This window comes from Castanea sativa, chromosome 12 (genome assembly GCF_040712315.1).
Source record: "Castanea sativa cultivar Marrone di Chiusa Pesio chromosome 12, ASM4071231v1".
In the NCBI taxonomy this organism is placed as follows: Eukaryota; Viridiplantae; Streptophyta; class Magnoliopsida; order Fagales; family Fagaceae; genus Castanea; species Castanea sativa.
In genome coordinates, this window is record NC_134024.1 from 32,500,891 (window position 1) to 32,511,869 (window position 10,979).

The window sequence follows — 10,979 nt, forward strand, 5'->3', positions numbered from 1 at the left end:
GCCTAAATATAGACTAAACGTTTTGATCATGGTTTGCCAACATATACATATTGAAGTTCTAATACATTAGTTTCTAATTTCTTAGAATCTAATAAACTCCCTCTTTGGCAATCCGTGACAAAACACATACCAAAACAAAAATGCTTAAAGTTATAAAGCAGCTCATTACAACAAAATACCCAAAAACAATTCAACCTAATTACTATCTATCAGTTGCTAGTGTAGACAGCAGCACGACTGAATCAACTTATATATTCCTGTAACACTCAACAAACATATAAACGCATGTGTGGAAAATACAAGTAAAAAATAAATAAATTCTTGATTTCACAAAAAATAAAATAAAAGACGTATATCATAAATAACCTCATAACATAAATCAATAATCAATGTAGCACATGTGAAACAAGAAACAATAAAAGAAATAAAAATGTTTTCCCTTAACATATACATCTCATATCATGAGCCCAAAAAAAAAAAAAAATCATAAATCTCCTAAATACAATCTAAAGCTCCTATGCACAAAAACAACAAAACATCAAAATCTCCATCAATATGTACTCCCCCTTTTTGTGACGAATTGTCAAAGGACAATCAAGGCGCGTCATCATCAAATAAAGGTGGTGGAGAAGATCGCCGAAGACTCGCCAAATCTGCACTCAAAGCCTAAAGCTCCGTGAGCACGTCCACCAAAAGCTGTCCATGCGCCGCCTAAATGGTCACGACAGTATCCAACACACTCCGAATGGATGAATCATCTGAAGCAGTAGGTGGAGGATCAACTACAATAGTGGGATTAACAAACTCCTCAGTAGATGGATCACCAGATGAAGGAGGCCAAGATGCATCACCTGTAGAAGACTCTACATGAGGGCGTTTAGAGCTAGCTTTCATCTGAGCCGCTCTTTGCCTAAGAAAGGTGGCACCTATGGGGGCGATGATATGAACAGGCTCGGAGACAGGAAAATCCTCTAAAACCAAATCCAACAAAATCCGATGAATGAAAACTAGAAAGAAAAGAGCATGAGACCTAGAACTACTCCTATAAACCTCAACCAAGGAACGAATGAAAAGAAACGGAAAACACATAGGGGCATCAGTCACAAGGGCATACAAAAATGCACAACACTCAAGAGGAATGGTATGCAAGTGAGAGATAGGCCAGATAGAATGACAAGAGATTCGGAAAAATGGGTAATGAATCTCAGTAAGCTCATGTGGTGATACGAGGATCGGTACCCCACTGAATGGTAGTACCAATGATGAGGGACATAATGTCGTCTAGGAGAGGAGACTCATCATAAGGATAAACAGGCTGGTGTACCAAAGGTACTCTTCTCCCCTTATCCAACTCTTCACAAACTGAATGTTGGATGAAGTGGAGTGAACAAAGAGGTTCGAATAGAACTCTTTGATCAGAACAGCTAGAGGAGGATGATCTACATCTAAAAAGCAACCAACCCCTACAATCAAAACTCCTACGAATCTCAGGATCAACCTCATCTAGAATCACTTTCCTCTTAGCCCACGCCTTCCTATATACATTAAGCTTCTCAAAGGTTTCCTGATTTTTCGGGCTAAGGAATCTATCACTCTAGAAATCAGGGGTAGAGGTGGAGGTGGTTTTCTTGTTGGCTCTAGTTTTCCTAATTATGATGCTAAGGGAAGGAAAGGAAAGACAAAAACAGAAACCAAAGAAAGAAAAACAAAGAAAATCAAGGACAAACTGCATCAGACAAGGTTAAAGAGAAAACAACAATAGAAAATATCATTCTATGTGATGCATGAACTGAATGAACAAATGATGCATGCTCTAATGCATTGAAAAACAGTTCAATTATACTTTTAGAAACCAACAATTGACTTGAACATAAAGGTTTAGTACAAAAACCCCAAATTTTGAAAAACCCAATTTCAAAAGATAATCCAAATTGAGCAATTAACCATCACACTAGTTAGGAAACATCATATAATGAATTAATCAATCAATTACACAAGTCAATTTTATCAATTACAATCCAATTGAACAACATTCCCAATTGCATGTAGTTTCAAGCCCTAGAATTTTAAAATGTTCTCAAATCACCAAATTAATCAAATTAATGCATGGGAAACATGTTTATAGCATCTAAGAACAAAAACCCAATGATTAATTTTGAAAGAAAACAACTCAAACATCAAAAACCCCAAATCCCTATTGGTTCAAAAATCACACCTAAAATGCATGAAAAGTGTAAATAAAATGAAAAAGAAAGGGTAATAAGGTCATACTGGCACAAGAGGACAAAAACCTTTAGAAAAATTTGGAAGAAAACGACAAAAATCTGACTTGAAATGGATCGGTCCAAGAAGGAGAGAGAGAGAGAGAGAGATTTTTGAAAAAGTAGAACAGTGTGATGAACACATGAGAAATGCCTTTTAAAAAACTCTCTATCTGATTTTCGATCGGTCGAAAAAAATAGGTTCGATCGATCAAAGAACATCCTCGATCGATCCAGCACCAATCGAGCATCGATCGAGCCACGCAGATTGTGACCTAAATTTTTATCGCATTTTCAATCAGTAAAGCAACAGGTTCAATCGATCAAAAATCTTGAAAAATTAGATTTTTGAAAAACAACACATTTTAATGCAAAAACTCCCCAAAGCACTTTGTTTTATGAATGAAATGCATGAGTATGAGATGAAAAGTTTTTCAAAAATCATTGAATTCAACCCAGATCTTCCAAAAACAAGATTTTCAATCAATTTGACTTCAAAACACAAACATTAAGACAAATTTTGCATTAAAATCCGAACACATTTAATCTAGGATGGCCACAACAAGATCACACACAATATTATGTACTAAGTTTAGCAAAGAGTAAGTTATGTAATTTGTGTAACTAGCAAAAGCATGAGATACATGTGAGGTAATAAGTAAATAGAATCAATCACATTTTCTACAGAATTCATCACATGAATTTGAAAGTGACTATCACCTAAAGAGTTACATAATATAACTCGCATATCTCCTAGAAAGCAAGCTTGCAATCATGTAAGTTTCTTAATTTGCCTCATAATGTACACACCAATTTTTATTTCAATTTGAATTTATTATAGCCCAATAATGTACACACCAATTTTATTATATTTGAATTCATTGAAATCAAGGCTACACCTTATGTTCTTTTTGTGCATGTGCTGTACTTTTTCAAGTACAAAATTATATGATATGCACTAAGGTATTCATGATTGACTAGTAAATAGTGGTGAGATGGTTATTTATGCATTTCTCTTAGGATTTTTTAGTCCTTACAATCCAAAGCATGTGACTTTAAAATTAAGATCATGTGATCAAAAACTATAAACAACTCCCACACAATATGCACAACATAGTCAAAGCTAGTAAAGTGTAATAAAATAAGTTCATCCAAGCTAAACAAAGGACATAAACATGTTACGTAAAAATAATATGGCCAGGCTTGATTTCAAGTCCAAAGAAAATAATATAAAACACATTTTTCCCTACTTTTTCTCCCTTTTTTATATATTAAAAAAAAACACCCTAACATGAAATGCATGAATGTTATGCAATGCAAATCCTAAAAACAAAAAGAAACCAAAAAAACAGAAGAAAAATGGTCACAACGAATAGAGAGATGAAGCACAAGGACCATGTTAGAAAGACTCAATTAGATTGAGTATTTTGCATCAAAAACCTCTTAGATGCAACTCTAGCATTGGAGTTATTATTCTGATTAGAATGATAAGCAACTCCAGGATTAGAATAAAGGTTCAAAGCCTTTACCAACTCACCAATAAGTACCATAGGATTTTGTGCTTGAAGCACAGGTACTTTTGACTTATTTACTCGCTTAGCAGCTTGTAACTTGAAACAGTTTGGATGAATGTGCCCAGACTTTTCAAAAAAATGACAAACCCAAACCGGTCTATCATGCAACTTATCCTTAGAAGGGTTAGGAGTCTTAGGCTTAGACTCTTTAAGATCAACCCTAATCTTCCTAGGAGGTGTAACTTCTACTGGTTTGACAATCTCACTCATGAAAGGCTCAGAAGAAGGAACAAAATTTGTGGAATGAGTTTAAGAAAAAGAGATACTTTCTACAAAACCTAGACCAGTTTTTTCTAAAAGAAATTTCTGAACATTCAACATGTGATCAAGTGTAGAACTAGCAGACCTATTAGTTTGTTCTCTAGCAATAGATAATTCATGTTCCAAGTTCTTAACTTTATCAAGCAACAACATGTTCTCAGTCTTCACCTTATCAAGCAATTCATTAGCATCAACCAGTTTCAACAACAAAATTTTCTTGCAAAGCTTATTATAGGTTTTTTGCAAATCAGCATTCTCAGAGAGTTCCCCATCAAAAGGATTCTCATCAACCACAATACTTTCATCAACCACAAAACTTTCATCAACTATAGTAGTAGCTGTGAAAGTAATGAAGTTTCCATCCTCATCACTACCAGACTCGTGATCCGAAACTTCATCATCACTAAGGGTTATAGCCATAGCCTTACCCTTTGATCTCAAGTAAGTAGGTTATTCTAATTTCATATGACCATACCCTTGACAACCAAAATATTGTTGACCCAAAGAATTGTTAGAGGTTTGACCTAATTTCTCTTTAGATTTATTAGTATTGTTCACTTTAGTGGGTTCATTCCTCTTAAAATTCCTAGGTTCAACATTGTTTTTACCTTTTACCCTTCTGTTATTGTTCCTAAGAAAGTTTCTAAAGTTCTTAGTAAGATAAGCAATCTCTGTAGAAGAGAGTTCATCATTAAATCTATTCCCATCAACATTATCAACTGACTTAAGAGCCATTGATTTGGATTTGTTTATCTTGGGCAGGTCTAGCTCATAGGACTAGAGAGATCCTACAAGCTCATCAACAAGGATGGAGTCCACATCCTTGCTTTCAATAATGGCAGTAACTTTGGGTCTAAAATCCTCAGTCAAGGATCTAAGAATCTTCCTAACAATTTTAGATTGATTATAGATTTCACCCAAATTATAAGAAAAATTAACAATGTCATTAAGCTTAGCATAGAATTCATCAAAACTTTCATCATCAAACATTCTAATGCTTTCAAATCTAGTTGTTAACTGCTGCAACATATTAATCTTAACTGCCTTTGTGTCTTTATGTACAATTTGGAGAATATTCCAAGCAGTATGAGCAACCTCAACATTTAAAATCCTCTTGAATTCCTCCATAGAAATAGCATTGAAAATAGCATTCATGACTTTGCTATTAAAAGCGACTGCTTTTTTTGGAGAAGTTTGCCACTCGCTTACAGGAGTAGTCGACTTCTCCCATCCATATTCAACGGAATTCCAAACCCTCTCATCAATGGATTTCAGAAATGCTTTCATCCTTACTTTTCAGTAGGCATAGTTGTTCCCATCAAAATAAGGTGGGATCACAAGAGAGTGACTGTATTCCATGACAACAAGGGTCAAGGATCAACTCTTAGATCAAAAAATCTAAACATTAAAGCTAACCTGCTCTAATACCACTTGTACATTTTTAGACCCCTTAAAATACCAGTTGATTAACCTAGTTATTTAGCCAAGTGATTACTTAGATAAATTATTCAGATCTAGGTGAACACAAATAAATCATATCATGTAAAGGGTGAGGAAAAGTAAATAACACATGATATGATAACTTAGGAAAACCAAACCGGTAAAAAACCTGGGGAGAATTTAACCTAACTATCCTCAAGGTAAAACGGGATTCATTATGAAAGAATTAAATTTTTACAATAGTGACTTAGACCACTAACATCCTATTGCTACCTTGAGTAGAAAACTTACTACCACAACCACGTGACAACTCTGAGTCCATGGACTACTTCTTTCTCAAATCCACAGCATCCACAAGTATACCACTTGTTTTTCCTTAAGCTCTTGAAACAGCAATTGAAACAATCACCAAGCTCTCGACATAAATCTTGATCTTGATAACCCTAAGTGTGTATGAAGGTAAACACCTCTAGATCTCACAAGAGATTCACGCACACAACAACAAAAACTTCAAAAATGTGGCTACGGTTTTTCTATTTATATGAGACATAAAACATAAAACCCTACACGTCAAACGGGCTTGGACTGAGTTGAGAAAATTCTGCAGAAAAACATTATGCACGAGCTTCGATCAATCAAGTCTAATTTTCGATTGATCGAGCTTTGCAGAAATTGAATAGTAATTTTCTGCAATTACTTGATTCCAACTTTACATAAACACATACTTTGAGCAGCTTAATCTAGACTAAACATTTTGATCATGGTTTGCCAACATATACATATTGAAGTTCTAATACATTAGTTCCTAACTTCTTAGAACTTAACAACAACCTCAACCCTTAACCACCAAAATAAATAAAAAATAAAAATAAAAACCCATGACACAAACCGTAGCCAAAACCCACCACAAAACCGCCACAAAACCGCAGCCAAAGCCCACCACCCTAGCAACCCTGATCTGAACCTCAACCCCGATCTGAACCTCAACCCTGATCTGAATCCACCACAAAATCCCAGCCACAACCCACCCCAACCTCTCCGATGACCACCACCCCAGCAACCCAACCACCACAAACCTATAACCAACGGCCTCAACCCACCGGCATAACCAACCTCAACCCACGGCACAAACCTATGGCCTCAACCAACTTTAACCCATAGCCTCAACCAACCTCAACCCACGGTCTCAACCAACCCCAACCACCACAAACCGACCACCAACCTCAACTCACGACACAACCAACCACAGCACCACTAAGACCCATCAAACAACCCAGCAACCCACCACTGCTGGACCCACTGAGACCCATCAAGACCACCTAGACCCATCGAGAGTCATCAAGCAAACCTCCACTTGCAATCGGACCCACCACTGTCAAACCCTTCATTGTCAGACCGACGACCCACTTGCAGTCATCGAGACCCATCAAACCCACGAGAGGGAGAATCTGAGAAAGAGAGATGAGAGAGTGAGAGTGGGAGTGATAGTTTGAAGAGAGAGAAAGAAAAATATTAAAATATGATAACACCTTGCTACAGTGTGCTCTCTAAAATGAGAGCGCGCTGTAGCAAGATGGAAAATTTTTTAGGATATAGCATTTTTGATGGAGCAGCATTTTGTAGTTTCAGATGCTAAAAATAGCATTTTAGCACTTATAGCATCTTTGATAAGAATGCTCTAAGGTGTCAATCGTCAAGTTAGTGACTCGGCATAAACTTTGTGGTAGGGTGGGTCACTTATTGATTTGGTAAATTCTTCATACCAGAGAGAAAAAGAGTGAGATTTCAATAATTACTTATTGTGTTGTCAATTTTAAAAATCTAGCACTTATAGCATCTTTGATAAGAATGCTCTAAGGTGTCAATCGTCAAGTTAGTGACTCAGCATAAACTTTGTGGTATGGTGGGTCACTTATTGGTTTGGTAAGTTTTTCATGCCAGAGAGAAAAAGAGTGAGATTTCAATAATCACTTCTTGTGTTGTCAATTTTAAAAATCTTAAAAGGGAAGATCTTTTTTTTTAGCAGTGAAAACATCTTATGTTCACACTCATATCACTATTTAAACTTGCATTATACATAAAAAAATTGTTTTGTTCCTAGAATTTGCAACGAAATTTTGGTTATCTAAAAAATTCTTGCCCGCATGATCTAATTTCAAATTCTCCCTACAAAGAGGAATACACATTGTGAATTTTTAAAATTATTATTATTATTATTAATAGTTTAATATATTGTGGAATTGAAGAGAAAATTTTGTTATTTTTATCACCACACATTTGCATATATGCTCACGCTTTGCTTTAGTTCAGGTGGTACCCTTTCAAGTATTAGTATTTAGAGAATAAGGGGAAGATGAGTGAGCCAGGGAGTAACGTGGATGCCACATAAATTGACACAGTTTGTACCATAACTTGCTCACGTGGCAAGTTGTGAGTAGTAAAGGTATGTTGTGAGTAGTAAAGGTATGTCTCCACATAGACTCACCATCACACCTCTACTACTCACAACACACCACGTAGACGAGTTGTAGCATAAGTTATGTCAATTTATGTGACATTATCATTACTTGTTGGTCGGGTAGCATTTCTAATGCATTGTTTTCTCCTTTTTTTTTTTCTTTTTTTTTTTTCCAGTTTTATGACTTTCTTCCTTATTTTTTTTTTTTTTTTTTTTTTTTTTTTGCAACTTTTAGGTTGTGAAACCAACTATATAGAGAGAAAAAAATAATAATAAAATAGGAGGTCAATTTTATATATATTTTTTATATATCCAATTTTTTTATTAAATAGAATCAACATTAGTTCAACCTTAATAATTACCTTAACATTTGCCAACAAATAAAATTCAAAACTAAGGAAAAAAAGAAATGTGAGATGTAGGTGGTGTCAAGAACCCTCCAAATGACTCATAATAGGCTCACATCACATCACACAACTTATGTCAGGCTGTAAAAAGTGAGAATAGGACCCGCACACGTGTGGGTTATCCAGAGGAGTGTTGACTAGCTCAACCTTGATTCCTGTTCACAAGCTTTTACATCATGAATGAGTGCAAACTTTGAACTAAAAAAATAATGAATGAGTGCAAACTGCAAGGAAAGGACTATACAGCCTTCCAAATTCCAAACGTCCATATGTTTGGTGTCGTGGGTATTGTCTATTGTCGCTCTCGTCTTAACTCTTAAGCTCCCATCAACAGATTTGTCACCTGCAAAGGTCTATTATTAGTTCAAACAGCACCATAATTTCGAGAGCCTGAGAGCTGTTTTCATCTCATACATATACAGTTATAAATCTATGTTATAGAATCTACATGTTAAATTTTAGTTCCACGTTAAATTTTAGTAATTTGGTTGAAATCGTGTATTAAAGTATATATTATGCCCTGTTAACTTTTAATAGGTTGGAAAACTCTGTAAAATTATATTTTCAAAACAAAATTTAAGTTTTGAATGGGGTTTTCAAAACACAAGTTAAAAAGAAAAGAAAAGAAGAACTTAAATTCTCCCAAATAATCTTTCCACTACACTATTTTTAATTATTATATATAAAATAATAATATTTTTTCTTTAAATCCTAATTCTTTCCAAATTTTACACTTAAAAAAACATGATAGGGGTCCTTGGAAACTCTGGTCAAAAGCAGAACCCATTTAAGATGAGCAGATTCAATGATCTTGGAGAGCAGCAGAAAATAATTGAAACATTCCATTCACAATGACCAGACAGTCCTAATCAAGGAAAGTTCTTAGAGAAAGTATTGGTCCCCCCTCCTTGATCATGAGTGAAGACTTATCATGTGTGATATATGACCCACCACCTTAGACCTTGGTCAAACTAAGCCACTACATTAAAGAAACTAGTATTAATTGCACTTGCACTAGATCACACAACTGTCTTTCTGTCACTTCTCACACCAAATTATATCCTTAGGACTGACACACTTTTCCTTTCTCACACCCTCTTTTTTTGAGTTAGGTCTCGAAAGGCAATATGCCAACGCTGCTTTTCTGAGTTTAATGGGGACTTTAGGTAGTATGCCCTATGGGCTGTGGGCAACAAAGTTGCTTCTTGCTTGCTTTTTCTCATGTGACAGTTTTTCTTGGGGTCAAGGCATTTGCATACCAATTGTGTTGTTTTCGCACCCAATGATATGCGTGAAAATAACCAAAAAATATATATTTAAAAAAGCCCTAATCTTTTTCTTTCCAAATGAAACTCACTTTTTATTTATTTATTCATTTGGGATCTTGGAATGAAAACCACTTTAATCCATGAAGAGGGGGAGATATAGCATAAAGCCCCCCACCAAGCCTATAAATTATGAACGAGAGAACAATTTATCTAACTTTTATGTTGAATTTTTTCTATTTTGGTTGAAAATAGTATAGTTAAAAAGTAAAAGTTAAATAAAATAAAAATGTGACTCATGTGAGACTTACAAATAATATATAAAATAAATAATAAGTTGGTTTATAAGTGCATCCTAAACAAGCAATTATTCTTTGCACTCCTTTAGTTCCTGAATTATCCTTTTTTTTGTGTGTACTATTTTAAGATAATTTCTAAGATACTCATAAGTAAAATTGCATACATAGCTTTTCTTTCTTTCATGGTAAAAAGTTTAAGTTCTTTTTTCATATTATTATCGTTTACATAAGACAGTCTTAAATCTCAATTTCTAGTTTTCCACCTACTATTTTTGAACTCAAGTAGAATTTTTTTTTTCCTGATTTTATTAAAATACTTAATTGTCTAAAAAAATATAATGATATTTGGAAACGAGGACTTGAACTTTTTTTTTTGGACAAGGACTTGAAATCTCTTTCCCTATCAATCTTGATAAAAGTGGTACCTATAGTGATTTACTCTACATACATTATTGTAATTGAAAATATATATATTATATTTGGAAATATAGGGATTCCTTAATCCCTATCAGTCATTTTTTAGAAAGATTTAACCTATTACTCAAACACATACACATATTGATAAGATATATAAATTATAAATTATAAATTCTTATTTGATACTTGCAAAATGAGTTTGCCTTGAACGTATCGAATCCACATTAAACCACTATTTTCTTTCATGAAATATTTCATTAAATTTCCTTTTTTCTCCATGCAGATGCCGAATCGATTCACTCTCCAAATAATATTATCACAAAATAAATGCTACAGTTTAAGGTGTATTAATGCTTAAATTTGAGCTTCTCCAAGGTTTTATTTCTTCAAAAAAAATCTTAAATTTGTATTTCTGTCAATTTAATTTAATCTGGTCATGCGATCTAAATGTGTTAGCATATGAAGTTGGTTAACTTTTTTTAAAAAATAATACTCATGGTCATAAAACAACAAAATCTTCCCCTCTGACCATTTTTATTTACCAAGAAAAATACAACAACAAAACCTATTAAATGGTGCATCTTATGAATTTTTTGA